The sequence below is a fragment of the Phyllobates terribilis genome, unplaced genomic scaffold (assembly GCF_046119375.1).
Source record: "Phyllobates terribilis strain yellow unplaced genomic scaffold, ASM4611937v1 Scaffold_169__1_contigs__length_4117513, whole genome shotgun sequence".
NCBI lineage: Eukaryota > Metazoa > Chordata > Amphibia > Anura > Dendrobatidae > Phyllobates > Phyllobates terribilis.
Window position 1 is genome coordinate 1,762,725 of NW_027362929.1, and position 24,976 is coordinate 1,787,700.

The 24,976-nt window shown below is 45.2% G+C and overlaps 19 non-coding genes across 19 annotated transcripts; all 19 read right to left on the bottom strand.

Annotated features, from left to right (window-relative positions):
* Window positions 1–204: 204 nt before the first annotated feature.
* On the bottom strand, window positions 205–395 carry LOC141208632 (U2 spliceosomal RNA). Its single transcript, XR_012278854.1, has one exon. It is a non-coding gene; the product is annotated as a U2 spliceosomal RNA (small nuclear RNA).
* Window positions 396–1,517: 1,122 nt separating this feature from the next.
* LOC141208633 (U2 spliceosomal RNA) lies at window positions 1,518–1,708 on the bottom strand. The gene has a single exon (XR_012278855.1). It is a non-coding gene; the product is annotated as a U2 spliceosomal RNA (small nuclear RNA).
* Window positions 1,709–2,827: 1,119 nt separating this feature from the next.
* LOC141208634 (U2 spliceosomal RNA) lies at window positions 2,828–3,018 on the bottom strand. Its single transcript, XR_012278856.1, has one exon. It is a non-coding gene; the product is annotated as a U2 spliceosomal RNA (small nuclear RNA).
* Window positions 3,019–4,138: 1,120 nt separating this feature from the next.
* LOC141208635 (U2 spliceosomal RNA) lies at window positions 4,139–4,329 on the bottom strand. Its single transcript, XR_012278857.1, has one exon. It is a non-coding gene; the product is annotated as a U2 spliceosomal RNA (small nuclear RNA).
* Window positions 4,330–5,451: 1,122 nt separating this feature from the next.
* Window positions 5,452–5,642, bottom strand: LOC141208636 (U2 spliceosomal RNA). Its single transcript, XR_012278858.1, has one exon. It is a non-coding gene; the product is annotated as a U2 spliceosomal RNA (small nuclear RNA).
* Window positions 5,643–6,762: 1,120 nt separating this feature from the next.
* On the bottom strand, window positions 6,763–6,953 carry LOC141208638 (U2 spliceosomal RNA). The gene has a single exon (XR_012278860.1). It is a non-coding gene; the product is annotated as a U2 spliceosomal RNA (small nuclear RNA).
* Window positions 6,954–8,067: 1,114 nt separating this feature from the next.
* LOC141208639 (U2 spliceosomal RNA) lies at window positions 8,068–8,258 on the bottom strand. Its single transcript, XR_012278861.1, has one exon. It is a non-coding gene; the product is annotated as a U2 spliceosomal RNA (small nuclear RNA).
* Window positions 8,259–9,380: 1,122 nt separating this feature from the next.
* LOC141208640 (U2 spliceosomal RNA) lies at window positions 9,381–9,571 on the bottom strand. The gene has a single exon (XR_012278862.1). It is a non-coding gene; the product is annotated as a U2 spliceosomal RNA (small nuclear RNA).
* Window positions 9,572–10,691: 1,120 nt separating this feature from the next.
* On the bottom strand, window positions 10,692–10,882 carry LOC141208641 (U2 spliceosomal RNA). The gene has a single exon (XR_012278863.1). It is a non-coding gene; the product is annotated as a U2 spliceosomal RNA (small nuclear RNA).
* A 1,122-nt stretch (window positions 10,883–12,004) lies between these two features.
* LOC141208642 (U2 spliceosomal RNA) lies at window positions 12,005–12,195 on the bottom strand. Its single transcript, XR_012278864.1, has one exon. It is a non-coding gene; the product is annotated as a U2 spliceosomal RNA (small nuclear RNA).
* A 1,122-nt stretch (window positions 12,196–13,317) lies between these two features.
* Window positions 13,318–13,508, bottom strand: LOC141208645 (U2 spliceosomal RNA). The gene has a single exon (XR_012278866.1). It is a non-coding gene; the product is annotated as a U2 spliceosomal RNA (small nuclear RNA).
* A 1,121-nt stretch (window positions 13,509–14,629) lies between these two features.
* On the bottom strand, window positions 14,630–14,820 carry LOC141208646 (U2 spliceosomal RNA). The gene has a single exon (XR_012278867.1). It is a non-coding gene; the product is annotated as a U2 spliceosomal RNA (small nuclear RNA).
* Window positions 14,821–15,941: 1,121 nt separating this feature from the next.
* LOC141208647 (U2 spliceosomal RNA) lies at window positions 15,942–16,132 on the bottom strand. Its single transcript, XR_012278868.1, has one exon. It is a non-coding gene; the product is annotated as a U2 spliceosomal RNA (small nuclear RNA).
* Window positions 16,133–17,256: 1,124 nt separating this feature from the next.
* On the bottom strand, window positions 17,257–17,447 carry LOC141208648 (U2 spliceosomal RNA). Its single transcript, XR_012278869.1, has one exon. It is a non-coding gene; the product is annotated as a U2 spliceosomal RNA (small nuclear RNA).
* Window positions 17,448–18,565: 1,118 nt separating this feature from the next.
* Window positions 18,566–18,756, bottom strand: LOC141208649 (U2 spliceosomal RNA). Its single transcript, XR_012278870.1, has one exon. It is a non-coding gene; the product is annotated as a U2 spliceosomal RNA (small nuclear RNA).
* A 1,120-nt stretch (window positions 18,757–19,876) lies between these two features.
* On the bottom strand, window positions 19,877–20,067 carry LOC141208652 (U2 spliceosomal RNA). The gene has a single exon (XR_012278872.1). It is a non-coding gene; the product is annotated as a U2 spliceosomal RNA (small nuclear RNA).
* Window positions 20,068–21,189: 1,122 nt separating this feature from the next.
* LOC141208653 (U2 spliceosomal RNA) lies at window positions 21,190–21,380 on the bottom strand. Its single transcript, XR_012278873.1, has one exon. It is a non-coding gene; the product is annotated as a U2 spliceosomal RNA (small nuclear RNA).
* Window positions 21,381–22,501: 1,121 nt separating this feature from the next.
* Window positions 22,502–22,692, bottom strand: LOC141208654 (U2 spliceosomal RNA). The gene has a single exon (XR_012278874.1). It is a non-coding gene; the product is annotated as a U2 spliceosomal RNA (small nuclear RNA).
* Window positions 22,693–23,815: 1,123 nt separating this feature from the next.
* On the bottom strand, window positions 23,816–24,006 carry LOC141208655 (U2 spliceosomal RNA). Its single transcript, XR_012278875.1, has one exon. It is a non-coding gene; the product is annotated as a U2 spliceosomal RNA (small nuclear RNA).
* Window positions 24,007–24,976: the final 970 nt, after the last annotated feature.

The window sequence follows — 24,976 nt, forward strand, 5'->3', positions numbered from 1 at the left end:
TACATTACATGGCAATGCAATGCACAGTTGCTGAAGTTGAACCAAAATGAGCTTGTCATCTGGCTTCTGCAACTTTTAACATGAAAAATCCAATGAGGAGAAGAAAAGCAAAGCCAAAGAGTCCATCCCAAAATCCGACAAACAAGCAAAATGAACAAAAAGCATTGAATTCAATTCTTTCTGATTTTAGAAACTGCATTAAAGAAGGGGTGCACCGGTCCTGGAGATACTGCAATACCAGGTCAATGCGTGGAGTGGACAGAGCAAGCTCTTTTTCCATCTCCCTGTTCTAAAAATCCATTTAATATATGGTCCCCAGATAGGGGACGTATCAGATATTAAACTGATAAGAACAGATACTACACTTGATCTTAGCCAAAAGGCCGAGAAGCGATAACCAGAATTGGTTTCCGACTACGGTGCCACCCAAGGATTCTGAAAAGTCCATTTGTGGAGATGGCCACCTGGACTCCCGTTAAGAAGACATGCTGTCAACCTCTAGATCCCTCACATGCCTGCACTTTTCGGCTTGCTGCTGCTGCAATCCACGCGTTTTAGATCTGCATAACTCCACCTCTTTTAGCACAGTACCCTCAACCCCCGGCTGTTCCCACCCGCCTCAACACCGTTGGAAGGGAGGAGAACCAATTAAGGCGGGGGGGGGGGGTGGAACGAGCAGCTGTCTACCCTTAGCAGGAGGGTTGATGATTAATTACCTCTCCTGCTGCTGCTGCTGCTGGCTGTCCAGCAGCAGACTGAAGGTGGCTGCTGCTGTGCGCAGGTATATAAAGGCTCAGAGCCTATTATGACACGCGCAGCCAGCGTTCCATTGCCACATTCCGTCTACTGCAGGCGGGATACCTGGATGGCTGAATGTCACTGAGAAGCTCACAGAGACCGCCATAAGCAACAGTTTAAAAGAATGCCACAGACTAATCAACCAAACTTTTTGGGTTGGTTTCTCTTTTATAGTCTGCAGGCATTAAATGAAAGAAGTCAGTGTTCCAGCAGAGGGAGACAACGTTTCAGAAAAGGCATTGTAGCAAACCAAAAAAGAAATTTTAAGCGCAGCAGAGTAACCAGCTCACATACCTGTTAGCTCAGGTGAGTTTAAAAGGCTGCTGTTGATAACAAGGGCATTTGCTAAATAGATGGTGTGTGTGCAACAATATACTGAAAGGTCAATTATATTGTGCAGCTTATCTCACCACCTGTAGTTATTTAGGTGAAAGCTCCAAAATGCTTGCCTAATATGTCTGTTTATCCAAAAGGAAGTATAGAGGGAGAGCTAGATAGATAGCATTGCATTACATTACATTACATGGCAATGCAATGCACAGTTGCTGAAGTTGAACCAAAATGAGCTTGTCATCTGGCTTCTGCAACTTTTAACATGAAAAATCCAATGAGGAGAAGAAAAGCAAAGCCAAAGAGTCCATCCCAAAATCCGACAAACAAGCAAAATGAACAAAAAGCATTGAATTCAATTCTTTTTGATTTTAGAAACTGCATTAAAGAAGGGGTGCACCGGTCCTGGAGATACTGCAATACCAGGTCAATGCGTGGAGTGGACAGAGCAAGCTCTTTTTCCATCTCCCTGTTCTAAAAATCCATTTAATATATGGTCCCCAGATAGGGGACGTATCAGATATTAAACTGATAAGAACAGATACTACACTTGATCTTAGCCAAAAGGCCGAGAAGCGATAACCAGAATTGGTTTCCGACTACGGTGCCACCCAAGGATTCTGAAAAGTCCATTTGTGGTGATGGCCACCTGGACTCCCGTTAAGAAGACATGCTGTCAACCTCTAGATCCCTCACATGCCTGCACTTTTCGGCTTGCTGCTGCTGCAATCCACGCGTTTTAGATCTGCATAACTCCACCTCTTTTAGCACAGTACCCTCAACCCCCGGCTGTTCCCACCCGCCTCAACACCGTTGGAAGGGAGGAGAACCAATTAAGGCGGGGGGGGGTGGAACGAGCAGCTGTCTACCCTTAGCAGGAGGGTTGCTGATTAATTACCTCTCCTGCTGCTGCTGCTGCTGGCTGTCCAGCAGCAGACTGAAGGTGGCTGCTGCTGTGCGCAGGTATATAAAGGCTCAGAGCCTATTATGACACGCGCAGCCAGCGTTCCATTGCCACATTCCGTCTACTGCAGGCGGGATACCTGGATGGCTGAATGTCACTGAGAAGCTCACAGAGACCGCCATAAGCAACAGTTTAAAAGAATGCCACAGACTAATCAACCAAACTTTTTGGGTTGGTTTCTCTTTTATAGTCTGCAGGCATTAAATGAAAGAAGTCAGTGTTCCAGCAGAGGGAGACAACGTTTCAGAAAAGGCATTGTAGCAAACCAAAAAAGAAATTTTAAGCGCAGCAGAGTAACCAGCTCACATACCTGTTAGCTCAGGTGAGTTTAAAAGGCTGCTGTTGATAACAAGGGCATTTGCTAAATAGATGGTGTGTGTGCAACAATATACTGAAAGGTCAATTATATTGTGCAGCTTATCTCACCACCTGTAGTTATTTAGGTGAAAGCTCCAAAATGCTTGCCTAATATGTCTGTTTATCCAAAAGGAAGTATAGAGGGAGAGCTAGATAGATAGCATTGCATTACATTACATTACATGGCAATGCAATGCACAGTTGCTGAAGTTGAACCAAAATGAGCTTGTCATCTGGCTTCTGCAACTTTTAACATGAAAAATCCAATGAGGAGAAGAAAAGCAAAGCCAAAGAGTCCATCCCAAAATCCGACAAACAAGCAAAATGAACAAAAAGCATTGAATTCAATTCTTTCTGATTTTAGAAACTGCATTAAAGAAGGGGTGCACCGGTCCTGGAGATACTGCAATACCAGGTCAATGCGTGGAGTGGACAGAGCAAGCTCTTTTTCCATCTCCCTGTTCTAAAAATCCATTTAATATATGGTCCCCAGATAGGGGACGTATCAGATATTAAACTGATAAGAACAGATACTACACTTGATCTTAGCCAAAAGGCCGAGAAGCGATAACCAGAATTGGTTTCCGACTACGGTGCCACCCAAGGATTCTGAAAAGTCCATTTGTGGAGATGGCCACCTGGACTCCCGTTAAGAAGACATGCTGTCAACCTCTAGATCCCTCACATGCCTGCACTTTTCGGCTTGCTGCTGCTGCAATCCACGCGTTTTAGATCTGCATAACTCCACCTCTTTTAGCACAGTACCCTCAACCCCCGGCTGTTCCCACCCGCCTCAACACCGTTGGAAGGGAGGAGAACCAATTAAGGCGGGGGGGGGGTGGAACGAGCAGCTGTCTACCCTTAGCAGGAGGGTTGCTGATTAATTACCTCTCCTGCTGCTGCTGCTGCTGGCTGTCCAGCAGCAGACTGAAGGTGGCTGCTGCTGTGCGCAGGTATATAAAGGCTCAGAGCCTATCATGACACGCGCAGCCAGCGTTCCATTGCCACATTCCGTCTACTGCAGGCGGGATACCTGGATGGCTGAATGTCACTGAGAAGCTCACAGAGACCGCCATAAGCAACAGTTTAAAAGAATGCCACAGACTAATCAACCAAACTTTTTGGGTTGGTTTCTCTTTTATAGTCTGCAGGCATTAAATGAAAGAAGTCAGTGTTCCAGCAGAGGGAGACAACGTTTCAGAAAAGGCATTGTAGCAAACCAAAAAAGAAATTTTAAGCGCAGCAGAGTAACCAGCTCACATACCTGTTAGCTCAGGTGAGTTTAAAAGGCTGCTGTTGATAACAAGGGCATTTGCTAAATAGATGGTGTGTGTGCAACAATATACTGAAAGGTCAATTATATTGTGCAGCTTATCTCACCACCTGTAGTTATTTAGGTGAAAGCTCCAAAATGCTTGCCTAATATGTCTGTTTATCCAAAAGGAAGTATAGAGGGAGAGCTAGATAGATAGCATTGCATTACATTACATTACATGGCAATGCAATGCACAGTTGCTGAAGTTGAACCAAAATGAGCTTGTCATCTGGCTTCTGCAACTTTTAACATGAAAAATCCAATGAGGAGAAGAAAAGCAAAGCCAAAGAGTCCATCCCAAAATCCGACAAACAAGCAAAATGAACAAAAAGCATTGAATTCAATTCTTTCTGATTTTAGAAACTGCATTAAAGAAGGGGTGCACCGGTCCTGGAGATACTGCAATACCAGGTCAATGCGTGGAGTGGACAGAGCAAGCTCTTTTTCCATCTCCCTGTTCTAAAAATCCATTTAATATATGGTCCCCAGATAGGGGACGTATCAGATATTAAACTGATAAGAACAGATACTACACTTGATCTTAGCCAAAAGGCCGAGAAGCGATAACCAGAATTGGTTTCCGACTACGGTGCCACCCAAGGATTCTGAAAAGTCCATTTGTGGAGATGGCCACCTGGACTCCCGTTAAGAAGACATGCTGTCAACCTCTAGATCCCTCACATGCCTGCACTTTTCGGCTTGCTGCTGCTGCAATCCACGCGTTTTAGATCTGCATAACTCCACCTCTTTTAGCACAGTACCCTCAACCCCCGGCTGTTCCCACCCGCCTCAACACCGTTGGAGGGGAGGAGAACCAATTAAGGCGGGGGGGGGGGGTGGAACGAGCAGCTGTCTACCCTTAGCAGGAGGGTTGCTGATTAATTACCTCTCCTGCTGCTGCTGCTGCTGGCTGTCCAGCAGCAGACTGAAGGTGGCTGCTGCTGTGCGCAGGTATATAAAGGCTCAGAGCCTATTATGACACGCGCAGCCAGCGTTCCATTGCCACATTCCGTCTACTGCAGGCGGGATACCTGGATGGCTGAATGTCACTGAGAAGCTCACAGAGACCGCCATAAGCAACAGTTTAAAAGAATGCCACAGACTAATCAACCAAACTTTTTGGGTTGGTTTCTCTTTTATAGTCTGCAGGCATTAAATGAAAGAAGTCAGTGTTCCAGCAGAGGGAGACAACGTTTCAGAAAAGGCATTGTAGCAAACCAAAAAAGAAATTTTAAGCGCAGCAGAGTAACCAGCTCACATACCTGTTAGCTCAGGTGAGTTTAAAAGGCTGCTGTTGATAACAAGGGCATTTGCTAAATAGATGGTGTGTGTGCAACAATATACTGAAAGGTCAATTATATTGTGCAGCTTATCTCACCACCTGTAGTTATTTAGGTGAAAGCTCCAAAATGCTTGCCTAATATGTCTGTTTATCCAAAAGGAAGTATAGAGGGAGAGCTAGATAGATAGCATTGCATTACATTACATTACATGGCAATGCAATGCACAGTTGCTGAAGTTGAACCAAAATGAGCTTGTCATCTGGCTTCTGCAACTTTTAACATGAAAAATCCAATGAGGAGAAGAAAAGCAAAGCCAAAGAGTCCATCCCAAAATCCGACAAACAAGCAAAATGAACAAAAAGCATTGAATTCAATTCTTTCTGATTTTAGAAACTGCATTAAAGAAGGGGTGCACCGGTCCTGGAGATACTGCAATACCAGGTCAATGCGTGGAGTGGACAGAGCAAGCTCTTTTTCCATCTCCCTGTTCTAAAAATCCATTTAATATATGGTCCCCAGATAGGGGACGTATCAGATATTAAACTGATAAGAACAGATACTACACTTGATCTTAGCCAAAAGGCCGAGAAGCGATAACCAGAATTGGTTTCCGACTACGGTGCCACCCAAGGATTCTGAAAAGTCCATTTGTGGAGATGGCCACCTGGACTCCCGTTAAGAAGACATGCTGTCAACCTCTAGATCCCTCACATGCCTGCACTTTTCGGCTTGCTGCTGCTGCAATCCACGCGTTTTAGATCTGCATAACTCCACCTCTTTTAGCACAGTACCCTCAACCCCCGGCTGTTCCCACCCGCCTCAACACCGTTGGAAGGGAGGAGAACCAATTAAGGCGGGGGGGGGGTGGAACGAGCAGCTGTCTACCCTTAGCAGGAGGGTTGCTGATTAATTACCTCTCCTGCTGCTGCTGCTGCTGGCTGTCCAGCAGCAGACTGAAGGTGGCTGCTGCTGTGCGCAGGTATATAAAGGCTCAGAGCCTATCATGACACGCGCAGCCAGCGTTCCATTGCCACATTCCGTCTACTGCAGGCGGGATACCTGGATGGCTGAATGTCACTGAGAAGCTCACAGAGACCGCCATAAGCAACAGTTTAAAAGAATGCCACAGACTAATCAACCAAACTTTTTGGGTTGGTTTCTCTTTTATAGTCTGCAGGCATTAAATGAAAGAAGTCAGTGTTCCAGCAGAGGGAGACAACGTTTCAGAAAAGGCATTGTAGCAAACCAAAAAAGAAATTTTAAGCGCAGCAGAGTAACCAGCTCACATACCTGTTAGCTCAGGTGAGTTTAAAAGGCTGCTGTTGATAACAAGGGCATTTGCTAAATAGATGGTGTGTGTGCAACAATATACTGAAAGGTCAATTATATTGTGCAGCTTATCTCACCACCTGTAGTTATTTAGGTGAAAGCTCCAAAATGCTTGCCTAATATGTCTGTTTATCCAAAAGGAAGTATAGAGGGAGAGCTAGATAGATAGCATTGCATTACATTACATTACATGGCAATGCAATGCACAGTTGCTGAAGTTGAACCAAAATGAGCTTGTCATCTGGCTTCTGCAACTTTTAACATGAAAAATCCAATGAGGAGAAGAAAAGCAAAGCCAAAGAGTCCATCCCAAAATCCGACAAACAAGCAAAATGAACAAAAAGCATTGAATTCAATTCTTTCTGATTTTAGAAACTGCATTAAAGAAGGGGTGCACCGGTCCTGGAGATACTGCAATACCAGGTCAATGCGTGGAGTGGACAGAGCAAGCTCTTTTTCCATCTCCCTGTTCTAAAAATCCATTTAATATATGGTCCCCAGATAGGGGACGTATCAGATATTAAACTGATAAGAACAGATACTACACTTGATCTTAGCCAAAAGGCCGAGAAGCGATAACCAGAATTGGTTTCCGACTACGGTGCCACCCAAGGATTCTGAAAAGTCCATTTGTGGAGATGGCCACCTGGACTCCCGTTAAGAAGACATGCTGTCAACCTCTAGATCCCTCACATGCCTGCACTTTTCGGCTTGCTGCTGCTGCAATCCACGCGTTTTAGATCTGCATAACTCCACCTCTTTTAGCACAGTACCCTCAACCCCCGGCTGTTCCCACCCGCCTCAACACCGTTGGAAGGGAGGAGAACCAATTAAGGCGGGGGGGGGGTGGAACGAGCAGCTGTCTACCCTTAGCAGGAGGGTTGCTGATTAATTACCTCTCCTGCTGCTGCTGGCTGTCCAGCAGCAGACTGAAGGTGGCTGCTGCTGTGCGCAGGTATATAAAGGCTCAGAGCCTATTATGACACGCGCAGCCAGCGTTCCATTGCCACATTCCGTCTACTGCAGGCGGGATACCTGGATGGCTGAATGTCACTGAGAAGCTCACAGAGACCGCCATAAGCAACAGTTTAAAAGAATGCCACAGACTAATCAACCAAACTTTTTGGGTTGGTTTCTCTTTTATAGTCTGCAGGCATTAAATGAAAGAAGTCAGTGTTCCAGCAGAGGGAGACAACGTTTCAGAAAAGGCATTGTAGCAAACCAAAAAAGAAATTTTAAGCGCAGCAGAGTAACCAGCTCACATACCTGTTAGCTCAGGTGAGTTTAAAAGGCTGCTGTTGATAACAAGGGCATTTGCTAAATAGATGGTGTGTGTGCAACAATATACTGAAAGGTCAATTATATTGTGCAGCTTATCTCACCACCTGTAGTTATTTAGGTGAAAGCTCCAAAATGCTTGCCTAATATGTCTGTTTATCCAAAAGGAAGTATAGAGGGAGAGCTAGATAGATAGCATTGCATTACATTACATTACATGGCAATGCAATGCACAGTTGCTGAAGTTGAACCAAAATGAGCTTGTCATCTGGCTTCTGCAACTTTTAACATGAAAAATCCAATGAGGAGAAGAAAAGCAAAGCCAAAGAGTCCATCCCAAAATCCGACAAACAAGCAAAATGAACAAAAAGCATTGAATTCAATTCTTTCTGATTTTAGAAACTGCATTAAAGAAGGGGTGCACCGGTCCTGGAGATACTGCAATACCAGGTCAATGCGTGGAGTGGACAGAGCAAGCTCTTTTTCCATCTCCCTGTTCTAAAAATCCATTTAATATATGGTCCCCAGATAGGGGACGTATCAGATATTAAACTGATAAGAACAGATACTACACTTGATCTTAGCCAAAAGGCCGAGAAGCGATAACCAGAATTGGTTTCCGACTACGGTGCCACCCAAGGATTCTGAAAAGTCCATTTGTGGAGATGGCCACCTGGACTCCCGTTAAGAAGACATGCTGTCAACCTCTAGATCCCTCACATGCCTGCACTTTTCGGCTTGCTGCTGCTGCAATCCACGCGTTTTAGATCTGCATAACTCCACCTCTTTTAGCACAGTACCCTCAACCCCCGGCTGTTCCCACCCGCCTCAACACCGTTGGAAGGGAGGAGAACCAATTAAGGCGGGGGGGGGGGGTGGAACGAGCAGCTGTCTACCCTTAGCAGGAGGGTTGCTGATTAATTACCTCTCCTGCTGCTGCTGCTGCTGGCTGTCCAGCAGCAGACTGAAGGTGGCTGCTGCTGTGCGCAGGTATATAAAGGCTCAGAGCCTATTATGACACGCGCAGCCAGCGTTCCATTGCCACATTCCGTCTACTGCAGGCGGGATACCTGGATGGCTGAATGTCACTGAGAAGCTCACAGAGACCGCCATAAGCAACAGTTTAAAAGAATGCCACAGACTAATCAACCAAACTTTTTGGGTTGGTTTCTCTTTTATAGTCTGCAGGCATTAAATGAAAGAAGTCAGTGTTCCAGCAGAGGGAGACAACGTTTCAGAAAAGGCATTGTAGCAAACCAAAAAAGAAATTTTAAGCGCAGCAGAGTAACCAGCTCACATACCTGTTAGCTCAGGTGAGTTTAAAAGGCTGCTGTTGATAACAAGGGCATTTGCTAAATAGATGGTGTGTGTGCAACAATATACTGAAAGGTCAATTATATTGTGCAGCTTATCTCACCACCTGTAGTTATTTAGGTGAAAGCTCCAAAATGCTTGCCTAATATGTCTGTTTATCCAAAAGGAAGTATAGAGGGAGAGCTAGATAGATAGCATTGCATTACATTACATTACATGGCAATGCAATGCACAGTTGCTGAAGTTGAACCAAAATGAGCTTGTCATCTGGCTTCTGCAACTTTTAACATGAAAAATCCAATGAGGAGAAGAAAAGCAAAGCCAAAGAGTCCATCCCAAAATCCGACAAACAAGCAAAATGAACAAAAAGCATTGAATTCAATTCTTTCTGATTTTAGAAACTGCATTAAAGAAGGGGTGCACCGGTCCTGGAGATACTGCAATACCAGGTCAATGCGTGGAGTGGACAGAGCAAGCTCTTTTTCCATCTCCCTGTTCTAAAAATCCATTTAATATATGGTCCCCAGATAGGGGACGTATCAGATATTAAACTGATAAGAACAGATACTACACTTGATCTTAGCCAAAAGGCCGAGAAGCGATAACCAGAATTGGTTTCCGACTACGGTGCCACCCAAGGATTCTGAAAAGTCCATTTGTGGAGATGGCCACCTGGACTCCCGTTAAGAAGACATGCTGTCAACCTCTAGATCCCTCACATGCCTGCACTTTTCGGCTTGCTGCTGCTGCAATCCACGCGTTTTAGATCTGCATAACTCCACCTCTTTTAGCACAGTACCCTCAACCCCCGGCTGTTCCCACCCGCCTCAACACCGTTGGAAGGGAGGAGAACCAATTAAGGCGGGGGGGGGGTGGAACGAGCAGCTGTCTACCCTTAGCAGGAGGGTTGCTGATTAATTACCTCTCCTGCTGCTGCTGCTGCTGGCTGTCCAGCAGCAGACTGAAGGTGGCTGCTGCTGTGCGCAGGTATATAAAGGCTCAGAGCCTATTATGACACGCGCAGCCAGCGTTCCATTGCCACATTCCGTCTACTGCAGGCGGGATACCTGGATGGCTGAATGTCACTGAGAAGCTCACAGAGACCGCCATAAGCAACAGTTTAAAAGAATGCCACAGACTAATCAACCAAACTTTTTGGGTTGGTTTCTCTTTTATAGTCTGCAGGCATTAAATGAAAGAAGTCAGTGTTCCAGCAGAGGGAGACAACGTTTCAGAAAAGGCATTGTAGCAAACCAAAAAAGAAATTTAAAGCGCAGCAGAGTAACCAGCTCACATACCTGTTAGCTCAGGTGAGTTTAAAAGGCTGCTGTTGATAACAAGGGCATTTGCTAAATAGATGGTGTGTGTGCAACAATATACTGAAAGGTCAATTATATTGTGCAGCTTATCTCACCACCTGTAGTTATTTAGGTGAAAGCTCCAAAATGCTTGCCTAATATGTCTGTTTATCCAAAAGGAAGTATAGAGGGAGAGCTAGATAGATAGCATTGCATTACATTACATTACATGGCAATGCAATGCAGAGTTGCTGAAGTTGAACCAAAATGAGCTTGTCATCTGGCTTCTGCAACTTTTAACATGAAAAATCCAATGAGGAGAAGAAAAGCAAAGCCAAAGAGTCCATCCCAAAATCCGACAAACAAGCAAAATGAACAAAAAGCATTGAATTCAATTCTTTCTGATTTTAGAAACTGCATTAAAGAAGGGGTGCACCGGTCCTGGAGATACTGCAATACCAGGTCAATGCGTGGAGTGGACAGAGCAAGCTCTTTTTCCATCTCCCTGTTCTAAAAATCCATTTAATATATGGTCCCCAGATAGGGGACGTATCAGATATTAAACTGATAAGAACAGATACTACACTTGATCTTAGCCAAAAGGCCGAGAAGCGATAACCAGAATTGGTTTCCGACTACGGTGCCACCCAAGGATTCTGAAAAGTCCATTTGTGGAGATGGCCACCTGGACTCCCGTTAAGAAGACATGCTGTCAACCTCTAGATCCCTCACATGCCTGCACTTTTCGGCTTGCTGCTGCTGCAATCCACGCGTTTTAGATCTGCATAACTCCACCTCTTTTAGCACAGTACCCTCAACCCCCGGCTGTTCCCACCCGCCTCAACACCGTTGGAGGGGAGGAGAACCAATTAAGGCGGGGGGGGGGGGTGGAACGAGCAGCTGTCTACCCTTAGCAGGAGGGTTGCTGATTAATTACCTCTCCTGCTGCTGCTGCTGCTGGCTGTCCAGCAGCAGACTGAAGGTGGCTGCTGCTGTGCGCAGGTATATAAAGGCTCAGAGCCTATTATGACACGCGCAGCCAGCGTTCCATTGCCACATTCCGTCTACTGCAGGCGGGATACCTGGATGGCTGAATGTCACTGAGAAGCTCACAGAGACCGCCATAAGCAACAGTTTAAAAGAATGCCACAGACTAATCAACCAAACTTTTTGGGTTGGTTTCTCTTTTATAGTCTGCAGGCATTAAATGAAAGAAGTCAGTGTTCCAGCAGAGGGAGACAACGTTTCAGAAAAGGCATTGTAGCAAACCAAAAAAGAAATTTTAAGCGCAGCAGAGTAACCAGCTCACATACCTGTTAGCTCAGGTGAGTTTAAAAGGCTGCTGTTGATAACAAGGGCATTTGCTAAATAGATGGTGTGTGTGCAACAATATACTGAAAGGTCAATTATATTGTGCAGCTTATCTCACCACCTGTAGTTATTTAGGTGAAAGCTCCAAAATGCTTGCCTAATATGTCTGTTTATCCAAAAGGAAGTATAGAGGGAGAGCTAGATAGATAGCATTGCATTACATTACATTACATGGCAATGCAATGCACAGTTGCTGAAGTTGAACCAAAATGAGCTTGTCATCTGGCTTCTGCAACTTTTAACATGAAAAATCCAATGAGGAGAAGAAAAGCAAAGCCAAAGAGTCCATCCCAAAATCCGACAAACAAGCAAAATGAACAAAAAGCATTGAATTCAATTCTTTCTGATTTTAGAAACTGCATTAAAGAAGGGGTGCACCGGTCCTGGAGATACTGCAATACCAGGTCAATGCGTGGAGTGGACAGAGCAAGCTCTTTTTCCATCTCCCTGTTCTAAAAATCCATTTAATATATGGTCCCCAGATAGGGGACGTATCAGATATTAAACTGATAAGAACAGATACTACACTTGATCTTAGCCAAAAGGCCGAGAAGCGATAACCAGAATTGGTTTCCGACTACGGTGCCACCCAAGGATTCTGAAAAGTCCATTTGTGGAGATGGCCACCTGGACTCCCGTTAAGAAGACATGCTGTCAACCTCTAGATCCCTCACATGCCTGCACTTTTCGGCTTGCTGCTGCTGCAATCCACGCGTTTTAGATCTGCATAACTCCACCTCTTTTAGCACAGTACCCTCAACCCCCGGCTGTTCCCACCCGCCTCAACACCGTTGGAGGGGAGGAGAACCAATTAAGGCGGGGGGGGGGGGTGGAACGAGCAGCTGTCTACCCTTAGCAGGAGGGTTGCTGATTAATTACCTCTCCTGCTGCTGCTGCTGCTGGCTGTCCAGCAGCAGACTGAAGGTGGCTGCTGCTGTGCGCAGGTATATAAAGGCTCAGAGCCTATTATGACACGCGCAGCCAGCGTTCCATTGCCACATTCCGTCTACTGCAGGCGGGATACCTGGATGGCTGAATGTCACTGAGAAGCTCACAGAGACCGCCATAAGCAACAGTTTAAAAGAATGCCACAGACTAATCAACCAAACTTTTTGGGTTGGTTTCTCTTTTATAGTCTGCAGGCATTAAATGAAAGAAGTCAGTGTTCCAGCAGAGGGAGACAACGTTTCAGAAAAGGCATTGTAGCAAACCAAAAAAGAAATTTTAAGCGCAGCAGAGTAACCAGCTCACATACCTGTTAGCTCAGGTGAGTTTAAAAGGCTGCTGTTGATAACAAGGGCATTTGCTAAATAGATGGTGTGTGTGCAACAATATACTGAAAGGTCAATTATATTGTGCAGCTTATCTCACCACCTGTAGTTATTTAGGTGAAAGCTCCAAAATGCTTGCCTAATATGTCTGTTTATCCAAAAGGAAGTATAGAGGGAGAGCTAGATAGATAGCATTGCATTACATTACATTACATGGCAATGCAATGCACAGTTGCTGAAGTTGAACCAAAATGAGCTTGTCATCTGGCTTCTGCAACTTTTAACATGAAAAATCCAATGAGGAGAAGAAAAGCAAAGCCAAAGAGTCCATCCCAAAATCCGACAAACAAGCAAAATGAACAAAAAGCATTGAATTCAATTCTTTCTGATTTTAGAAACTGCATTAAAGAAGGGGTGCACCGGTCCTGGAGATACTGCAATACCAGGTCAATGCGTGGAGTGGACAGAGCAAGCTCTTTTTCCATCTCCCTGTTCTAAAAATCCATTTAATATATGGTCCCCAGATAGGGGACGTATCAGATATTAAACTGATAAGAACAGATACTACACTTGATCTTAGCCAAAAGGCCGAGAAGCGATAACCAGAATTGGTTTCCGACTACGGTGCCACCCAAGGATTCTGAAAAGTCCATTTGTGGAGATGGCCACCTGGACTCCCGTTAAGAAGACATGCTGTCAACCTCTAGATCCCTCACATGCCTGCACTTTTCGGCTTGCTGCTGCTGCAATCCACGCGTTTTAGATCTGCATAACTCCACCTCTTTTAGCACAGTACCCTCAACCCCCGGCTGTTCCCACCCGCCTCAACACCGTTGGAAGGGAGGAGAACCAATTAAGGCGGGGGGGGGGGTGGAACGAGCAGCTGTCTACCCTTAGCAGGAGGGTTGCTGATTAATTACCTCTCCTGCTGCTGCTGCTGCTGGCTGTCCAGCAGCAGACTGAAGGTGGCTGCTGCTGTGCGCAGGTATATAAAGGCTCAGAGCCTATTATGACACGCGCAGCCAGCGTTCCATTGCCACATTCCGTCTACTGCAGGCGGGATACCTGGATGGCTGAATGTCACTGAGAAGCTCACAGAGACCGCCATAAGCAACAGTTTAAAAGAATGCCACAGACTAATCAACCAAACTTTTTGGGTTGGTTTCTCTTTTATAGTCTGCAGGCATTAAATGAAAGAAGTCAGTGTTCCAGCAGAGGGAGACAACGTTTCAGAAAAGGCATTGTAGCAAACCAAAAAAGAAATTTTAAGCGCAGCAGAGTAACCAGCTCACATACCTGTTAGCTCAGGTGAGTTTAAAAGGCGGCTGTTGATAACAAGGGCATTTGCTAAATAGATGGTGTGTGTGCAACAATATACTGAAAGGTCAATTATATTGTGCAGCTTATCTCACCACCTGTAGTTATTTAGGTGAAAGCTCCAAAATGCTTGCCTAATATGTCTGTTTATCCAAAAGGAAGTATAGAGGGAGAGCTAGATAGATAGCATTGCATTACATTACATTACATGGCAATGCAATGCACAGTTGCTGAAGTTGAACCAAAATGAGCTTGTCATCTGGCTTCTGCAACTTTTAACATGAAAAATCCAATGAGGAGAAGAAAAGCAAAGCCAAAGAGTCCATCCCAAAATCCGACAAACAAGCAAAATGAACAAAAAGCATTGAATTCAATTCTTTCTGATTTTAGAAACTGCATTAAAGAAGGGGTGCACCGGTCCTGGAGATACTGCAATACCAGGTCAATGCGTGGAGTGGACAGAGCAAGCTCTTTTTCCATCTCCCTGTTCTAAAAATCCATTTAATATATGGTCCCCAGATAGGGGACGTATCAGATATTAAACTGATAAGAACAGATACTACACTTGATCTTAGCCAAAAGGCCGAGAAGCGATAACCAGAATTGGTTTCCGACTACGGTGCCACCCAAGGATTCTGAAAAGTCCATTTGTGGAGATGGCCACCTGGACTCCCGTTAAGAAGACATGCTGTCAACCTCTAGATCCCTCACATGCCTGCACTTTTCGGCTTGCTGCTGCTGCAATCCACGCGTTTTAGATCTGCATAACTCCACCTCTTTTAGCACAGTACCCTCAACCCCCGGCTGTTCCCACCCGCCTCAACACCGTTGGAAGGGAGGAGAACCAATTAAGGCGGGGGGGGGGGTGGAACGAGCAGCTGTCTACCCTTAGCAGGAGGGTTGCTGATTAATTACCTCTCCTGCTGCTGCTGCTGCTGGCTGTCCAGCAGCAGACTGAAGGTGGCTGCTGCTGTGCGCAGGTATATAAAGGCTCAGAGCCTATTATGACACGCGCAGCCAGCGTTCCATTGCCACATTCCGTCTACTGCAGGCGGGATACCTGGATGGCTGAATGTCACTGAGAAGCTCACAGAGACCGCCATAAGCAACAGTTTAAAAGAATGCCACAGACTAATCAACCAAACTTTTTGGGTTGGTTTCTCTTTTATAGTCTGCAGGCATTAAATGAAAGAAGTCAGTGTTCCAGCAGAGGGAGACAACGTTTCAGAAAAGGCATTGTAGCAAACCAAAAAAGAAATTTTAAGCGCAGCAGAGTAACCAGCTCACATACCTGTTAGCTCAGGTGAGTTTAAAAGGCTGCTGTTGATAACAAGGGCATTTGCTAAATAGATGGTGTGTGTGCAACAATATACTGAAAGGTCAATTATATTGTGCAGCTTATCTCACCACCTGTAGTTATTTAGGTGAAAGCTCCAAAATGCTTGCCTAATATGTCTGTTTATCCAAAAGGAAGTATAGAGGGAGAGCTAGATAGATAGCATTGCATTACATTACATTACATGGCAATGCAATGCACAGTTGCTGAAGTTGAACCAAAATGAGCTTGTCATCTGGCTTCTGCAACTTTTAACATGAAAAATCCAATGAGGAGAAGAAAAGCAAAGCCAAAGAGTCCATCCCAAAATCCGACAAACAAGCAAAATGAACAAAAAGCATTGAATTCAATTCTTTCTGATTTTAGAAACTGCATTAAAGAAGGGGTGCACCGGTCCTGGAGATACTGCAATACCAGGTCAATGCGTGGAGTGGACAGAGCAAGCTCTTTTTCCATCTCCCTGTTCTAAAAATCCATTTAATATATGGTCCCCAGATAGGGGACGTATCAGATATTAAACTGATAAGAACAGATACTACACTTGATCTTAGCCAAAAGGCCGAGAAGCGATAACCAGAATTGGTTTCCGACTACGGTGCCACCCAAGGATTCTGAAAAGTCCATTTGTGGAGATGGCCACCTGGACTCCCGTTAAGAAGACATGCTGTCAACCTCTAGATCCCTCACATGCCTGCACTTTTCGGCTTGCTGCTGCTGCAATCCACGCGTTTTAGATCTGCATAACTCCACCTCTTTTAGCACAGTACCCTCAACCCCCGGCTGTTCCCACCCGCCTCAACACCGTTGGAACGGAGGAGAACCAATTAAGGCGGGGGGGGGGGGGGTGGAACGAGCAGCTGTCTACCCTTAGCAGGAGGGTTGCTGATTAATTACCTCTCCTGCTGCTGCTGCTGCTGGCTGTCCAGCAGCAGACTGAAGGTGGCTGCTGCTGTGCGCAGGTATATAAAGGCTCAGAGCCTATTATGACACACGCAGCCAGCGTTCCATTGCCACATTCCGTCTACTGCAGGCGGGATACCTGGATGGCTGAATGTCACTGAGAAGCTCACAGAGACCGCCATAAGCAACAGTTTAAAAGAATGCCACAGACTAATCAACCAAACTTTTTGGGTTGGTTTCTCTTTTATAGTCTGCAGGCATTAAATGAAAGAAGTCAGTGTTCCAGCAGAGGGAGACAACGTTTCAGAAAAGGCATTGTAGCAAACCAAAAAAGAAATTTTAAGCGCAGCAGAGTAACCAGCTCACATACCTGTTAGCTCAGGTGAGTTTAAAAGGCTGCTGTTGATAACAAGGGCATTTGCTAAATAGATGGTGTGTGTGCAACAATATACTGAAAGGTCAATTATATTGTGCAGCTTATCTCACCACCTGTAGTTATTTAGGTGAAAGCTCCAAAATGCTTGCCTAATATGTCTGTTTATCCAAAAGGAAGTATAGAGGGAGAGCTAGATAGATAGCATTGCATTACATTACATTACATGGCAATGCAATGCACAGTTGCTGAAGTTGAACCAAAATGAGCTTGTCATCTGGCTTCTGCAACTTTTAACATGAAAAATCCAATGAGGAGAAGAAAAGCAAAGCCAAAGAGTCCATCCCAAAATCCGACAAACAAGCAAAATGAACAAAAAGCATTGAATTCAATTCTTTCTGATTTTAGAAACTGCATTAAAGAAGGGGTGCACCGGTCCTGGAGATACTGCAATACCAGGTCAATGCGTGGAGTGGACAGAGCAAGCTCTTTTTCCATCTCCCTGTTCTAAAAATCCATTTAATATATGGTCCCCAGATAGGGGACGTATCAGATATTAAACTGATAAGAACAGATACTACACTTGATCTTAGCCAAAAGGCCGAGAAGCGATAACCAGAATTGGTTTCCGACTACGGTGCCACCCAAGGATTCTGAAAAGTCCATTTGTGGAGATGGCCACCTGGACTCCCGTTAAGAAGACATGCTGTCAACCTCTAGATCCCTCACATGCCTGCACTTTTCGGCTTGCTGCTGCTGCAATCCACGCGTTTTAGATCTGCATAACTCCACCTCTTTTAGCACAGTACCCTCAACCCCCGGCTGTTCCCACCCGCCTCAACACCGTTGGAAGGGAGGAGAACCAATTAAGGCGGGGGGGGGGGTGGAACGAGCAGCTGTCTACCCTTAGCAGGAGGGTTGCTGATTAATTACCTCTCCTGCTGCTGCTGCTGGCTGTCCAGCAGCAGACTGAAGGTGGCTGCTGCTGTGCGCAGGTATATAAAGGCTCAGAGCCTATTATGACACGCGCAGCCAGCGTTCCATTGCCACATTCCGTCTACTGCAGGCGGGATACCTGGATGGCTGAATGTCACTGAGAAGCTCACAGAGACCGCCATAAGCAACAGTTTAAAAGAATGCCACAGACTAATCAACCAAACTTTTTGGGTTGGTTTCTCTTTTATAGTCTGCAGGCATTAAATGAAAGAAGTCAGTGTTCCAGCAGAGGGAGACAACGTTTCAGAAAAGGCATTGTAGCAAACCAAAAAAGAAATTTTAAGCGCAGCAGAGTAACCAGCTCACATACCTGTTAGCTCAGGTGAGTTTAAAAGGCTGCTGTTGATAACAAGGGCATTTGCTAAATAGATGGTGTGTGTGCAACAATATACTGAAAGGTCAATTATATTGTGCAGCTTATCTCACCACCTGTAGTTATTTAGGTGAAAGCTCCAAAATGCTTGCCTAATATGTCTGTTTATCCAAAAGGAAGTATAGAGGGAGAGCTAGATAGATAGCATTGCATTACATTACATTACATGGCAATGCAATGCACAGTTGCTGAAGTTGAACCAAAATGAGCTTGTCATCTGGCTTCTGCAACTTTTAACATGAAAAATCCAATGAGGAGAAGAAAAGCAAAGCCAAAGAGTCCATCCCAAAATCCGACAAACAAGCAAAATGAACAAAAAGCATTGAATTCAATTCTTTCTGATTTTAGAAACTGCATTAAAGAAGGGGTGCACCGGTCCTGGAGATACTGCAATACCAGGTCAATGCGTGGAGTGGACAGAGCAAGCTCTTTTTCCATCTCCCTGTTCTAAAAATCCATTTAATATATGGTCCCCAGATAGGGGACGTATCAGATATTAAACTGATAAGAACAGATACTACACTTGATCTTAGCCAAAAGGCCGAGAAGCGATAACCAGAATTGGTTTCCGACTACGGTGCCACCCAAGGATTCTGAAAAGTCCATTTGTGGAGATGGCCACCTGGACTCCCGTTAAGAAGACATGCTGTCAACCTCTAGATCCCTCACATGCCTGCACTTTTCGGCTTGCTGCTGCTGCAATCCACGCGTTTTAGATCTGCATAACTCCACCTCTTTTAGCACAGTACCCTCAACCCCCGGCTGTTCCCACCCGCCTCAACACCGTTGGAAGGGAGGAGAACCAATTAAGGCGGGGGGGGGGTGGAACGAGCAGCTGTCTACCCTTAGCAGGAGGGTTGCTGATTAATTACCTCTCCTGCTGCTGCTGCTGCTGGCTGTCCAGCAGCAGACTGAAGGTGGCTGCTGCTGTGCGCAGGTATATAAAGGCTCAGAGCCTATTATGACACGCGCAGCCAGCATTCCATTGCCACATTCCGTCTACTGCAGGCGGGATACCTGGATGGCTGAATGTCACTGAGAAGCTCACAGAGACCGCCATAAGCAACAGTTTAAAAGAATGCCACAGACTAATCAACCAAACTTTTTGGGTTGGTTTCTCTTTTATAGTCTGCAGGCATTAAATGAAAGAAGTCAGTGTTCCAGCAGAGGGAGACAACGTTTCAGAAAAGGCATTGTAGCAAACCAAAAAAGAAATTTTAAGCGCAGCAGAGTAACCAGCTCACATACCTGTTAGCTCAGGTGAGTTTAAAAGGCTGCTGTTGATAACAAGGGCATTTGCTAAATAGATGGTGTGTGTGCAACAATATACTGAAAGGTCAATTATATTGTGCAGCTTATCTCACCACCTGTAGTTATTTAGGTGAAAGCTCCAAAATGCTTGCCTAATATGTCTGTTTATCCAAAAGGAAGTATAGAGGGAGAGCTAGATAGATAGCATTGCATTACATTACATTACATGGCAATGCAATGCACAGTTGCTGAAGTTGAACCAAAATGAGCTTGTCATCTGGCTTCTGCAACTTTTAACATGAAAAATCCAATGAGGAGAAGAAAAGCAAAGCCAAAGAGTCCATCCCAAAATCCGACAAACAAGCAAAATGAACAAAAAGCATTGAATTCAATTCTTTCTGATTTTAGAAACTGCATTAAAGAAGGGGTGCACCGGTCCTGGAGATACTGCAATACCAGGTCAATGCGTGGAGTGGACAGAGCAAGCTCTTTTTCCATCTCCCTGTTCTAAAAATCCATTTAATATATGGTCCCCAGATAGGGGACGTATCAGATATTAAACTGATAAGAACAGATACTACACTTGATCTTAGCCAAAAGGCCGAGAAGCGATAACCAGAATTGGTTTCCGACTACGGTGCCACCCAAGGATTCTGAAAAGTCCATTTGTGGAGATGGCCACCTGGACTCCCGTTAAGAAGACATGCTGTCAACCTCTAGATCCCTCACATGCCTGCACTTTTCGGCTTGCTGCTGCTGCAATCCACGCGTTTTAGATCTGCATAACTCCACCTCTTTTAGCACAGTACCCTCAACCCCCGGCTGTTCCCACCCGCCTCAACACCGTTGGAAGGGAGGAGAACCAATTAAGGCGGGGGGGGGGGGTGGAACGAGCAGCTGTCTACCCTTAGCAGGAGGGTTGCTGATTAATTACCTCTCCTGCTGCTGCTGCTGCTGGCTGTCCAGCAGCAGACTGAAGGTGGCTGCTGCTGTGCGCAGGTATATAAAGGCTCAGAGCCTATTATGACACGCGCAGCCAGCGTTCCATTGCCACATTCCGTCTACTGCAGGCGGGATACCTGGATGGCTGAATGTCACTGAGAAGCTCACAGAGACCGCCATAAGCAACAGTTTAAAAGAATGCCACAGACTAATCAACCAAACTTTTTGGGTTGGTTTCTCTTTTATAGTCTGCAGGCATTAAATGAAAGAAGTCAGTGTTCCAGCAGAGGGAGACAACGTTTCAGAAAAGGCATTGTAGCAAACCAAAAAAGAAATTTTAAGCGCAGCAGAGTAACCAGCTCACATACCTGTTAGCTCAGGTGAGTTTAAAAGGCTGCTGTTGATAACAAGGGCATTTGCTAAATAGATGGTGTGTGTGCAACAATATACTGAAAGGTCAATTATATTGTGCAGCTTATCTCACCACCTGTAGTTATTTAGGTGAAAGCTCCAAAATGCTTGCCAAATATGTCTGTTTATCCAAAAGGAAGTATAGAGGGAGAGCTAGATAGATAGCATTGCATTACATTACATTACATGGCAATGCAATGCACAGTTGCTGAAGTTGAACCAAAATGAGCTTGTCATCTGGCTTCTGCAACTTTTAACATGAAAAATCCAATGAGGAGAAGAAAAGCAAAGCCAAAGAGTCCATCCCAAAATCCGACAAACAAGCAAAATGAACAAAAAGCATTGAATTCAATTCTTTCTGATTTTAGAAACTGCATTAAAGAAGGGGTGCACCGGTCCTGGAGATACTGCAATACCAGGTCAATGCGTGGAGTGGACAGAGCAAGCTCTTTTTCCATCTCCCTGTTCTAAAAATCCATTTAATATATGGTCCCCAGATAGGGGACGTATCAGATATTAAACTGATAAGAACAGATACTACACTTGATCTTAGCCAAAAGGCCGAGAAGCGATAACCAGAATTGGTTTCCGACTACGGTGCCACCCAAGGATTCTGAAAAGTCCATTTGTGGAGATGGCCACCTGGACTCCCGTTAAGAAGACATGCTGTCAACCTCTAGATCCCTCACATGCCTGCACTTTTCGGCTTGCTGCTGCTGCAATCCACGCGTTTTAGATCTGCATAACTCCACCTCTTTTAGCACAGTACCCTCAACCCCCGGCTGTTCCCACCCGCCTCAACACCGTTGGAAGGGAGGAGAACCAATTAAGGCGGGGGGGGGGGTGGAACGAGCAGCTGTCTACCCTTAGCAGGAGGGTTGCTGATTAATTACCTCTCCTGCTGCTGCTGCTGCTGGCTGTCCAGCAGCAGACTGAAGGTGGCTGCTGCTGTGCGCAGGTATATAAAGGCTCAGAGCCTATTATGACACGCGCAGCCAGCGTTCCATTGCCACATTCCGTCTACTGCAGGCGGGATACCTGGATGGCTGAATGTCACTGAGAAGCTCACAGAGACCGCCATAAGCAACAGTTTAAAAGAATGCCACAGACTAATCAACCAAACTTTTTGGGTTGGTTTCTCTTTTATAGTCTGCAGGCATTAAATGAAAGAAGTCAGTGTTCCAGCAGAGGGAGACAACGTTTCAGAAAAGGCATTGTAGCAAACCAAAAAAGAAATTTTAAGCGCAGCAGAGTAACCAGCTCACATACCTGTTAGCTCAGGTGAGTTTAAAAGGCTGCTGTTGATAACAAGGGCATTTGCTAAATAGATGGTGTGTGTGCAACAATATACTGAAAGGTCAATTATATTGTGCAGCTTATCTCACCACCTGTAGTTATTTAGGTGAAAGCTCCAAAATGCTTGCCTAATATGTCTGTTTATCCAAAAGGAAGTATAGAGGGAGAGCTAGATAGATAGCATTGCATTACATTACATTACATGGCAATGCAATGCACAGTTGCTGAAGTTGAACCAAAATGAGCTTGTCATCTGGCTTCTGCAACTTTTAACATGAAAAATCCAATGAGGAGAAGAAAAGCAAAGCCAAAGAGTCCATCCCAAAATCCGACAAACAAGCAAAATGAACAAAAAGCATTGAATTCAATTCTTTCTGATTTTAGAAACTGCATTAAAGAAGGGGTGCACCGGTCCTGGAGATACTGCAATACCAGGTCAATGCGTGGAGTGGACAGAGCAAGCTCTTTTTCCATCTCCCTGTTCTAAAAATCCATTTAATATATGGTCCCCAGATAGGGGACGTATCAGATATTAAACTGATAAGAACAGATACTACACTTGATCTTAGCCAAAAGGCCGAGAAGCGATAACCAGAATTGGTTTCCGACTACGGTGCCACCCAAGGATTCTGAAAAGTCCATTTGTGGAGATGGCCACCTGGACTCCCGTTAAGAAGACATGCTGTCAACCTCTAGATCCCTCACATGCCTGCACTTTTCGGCTTGCTGCTGCTGCAATCCACGCGTTTTAGATCTGCATAACTCCACCTCTTTTAGCACAGTACCCTCAACCCCCGGCTGTTCCCACCCGCCTCAACACCGTTGGAAGGGAGGAGAACCAATTAAGGCGGGGGGGGGGTGGAACGAGCAGCTGTCTACCCTTAGCAGGAGGGTTGCTGATTAATTACCTCTCCTGCTGCTGCTGCTGCTGCTGGCTGTCCAGCAGCAGACTGAAGGTGGCTGCTGCTGTGCGCAGGTATATAAAGGCTCAGAGCCTATTATGACACGCGCAGCCAGCGTTCCATTGCCACATTCCGTCTACTGCAGGCGGGATACCTGGATGGCTGAATGTCACTGAGAAGCTCACAGAGACCGCCATAAGCAACAGTTTAAAAGAATGCCACAGACTAATCAACCAAACTTTTTGGGTTGGTTTCTCTTTTATAGTCTGCAGGCATTAAATGAAAGAAGTCAGTGTTCCAGCAGAGGGAGACAACGTTTCAGAAAAGGCATTGTAGCAAACCAAAAAAGAAATTTTAAGCGCAGCAGAGTAACCAGCTCACATACCTGTTAGCTCAGGTGAGTTTAAAAGGCTGCTGTTGATAACAAGGGCATTTGCTAAATAGATGGTGTGTGTGCAACAATATACTGAAAGGTCAATTATATTGTGCAGCTTATCTCACCACCTGTAGTTATTTAGGTGAAAGCTCCAAAATGCTTGCCTAATATGTCTGTTTATCCAAAAGGAAGTATAGAGGGAGAGCTAGATAGATAGCATTGCATTACATTACATTACATGGCAATGCAATGCACAGTTGCTGAAGTTGAACCAAAATGAGCTTGTCATCTGGCTTCTGCAACTTTTAACATGAAAAATCCAATGAGGAGAAGAAAAGCAAAGCCAAAGAGTCCATCCCAAAATCCAACAAACAAGCAAAATGAACAAAAAGCATTGAATTCAATTCTTTCTGATTTTAGAAACTGCATTAAAGAAGGGGTGCACCGGTCCTGGAGATACTGCAATACCAGGTCAATGCGTGGAGTGGACAGAGCAAGCTCTTTTTCCATCTCCCTGTTCTAAAAATCCATTTAATATATGGTCCCCAGATAGGGGACGTATCAGATATTAAACTGATAAGAACAGATACTACACTTGATCTTAGCCAAAAGGCCGAGAAGCGATAACCAGAATTGGTTTCCGACTACGGTGCCACCCAAGGATTCTGAAAAGTCCATTTGTGGAGATGGCCACCTGGACTCCCGTTAAGAAGACATGCTGTCAACCTCTAGATCCCTCACATGCCTGCACTTTTCGGCTTGCTGCTGCTGCAATCCACGCGTTTTAGATCTGCATAACTCCACCTCTTTTAGCACAGTACCCTCAACCCCCGGCTGTTCCCACCCGCCTCAACACCGTTGGAAGGGAGGAGAACCAATTAAGGCGGGGGGGGGGTGGAACGAGCAGCTGTCTACCCTTAGCAGGAGGGTTGCTGATTAATTACCTCTCCTGCTGCTGCTGCTGCTGGCTGTCCAGCAGCAGACTGAAGGTGGCTGCTGCTGTGCGCAGGTATATAAAGGCTCAGAGCCTATTATGACACGCGCAGCCAGCGTTCCATTGCCACATTCCGTCTACTGCAGGCGGGATACCTGGATGGCTGAATGTCACTGAGAAGCTCACAGAGACCGCCATAAGCAACAGTTTAAAAGAATGCCACAGACTAATCAACCAAACTTTTTGGGTTGGTTTCTCTTTTATAGTCTGCAGGCATTAAATGAAAGAAGTCAGTGTTCCAGCAGAGGGAGACAACGTTTCAGAAAAGGCATTGTAGCAAACCAAAAAAGAAATTTTAAGCGCAGCAGAGTAACCAGCTCACATACCTGTTAGCTCAGGTGAGTTTAAAAGGCTGCTGTTGATAACAAGGGCATTTGCTAAATAGATGGTGTGTGTGCAACAATATACTGAAAGGTCAATTATATTGTGCAGCTTATCTCACCACCTGTAGTTATTTAGGTGAAAGCTCCAAAATGCTTGCCTAATATGTCTGTTTATCCAAAAGGAAGTATAGAGGGAGAGCTAGATTGATAGCATTGCATTACATTACATTACATGGCAATGCAATGCACAGTTGCTGAAGTTGAACCAAAATGAGCTT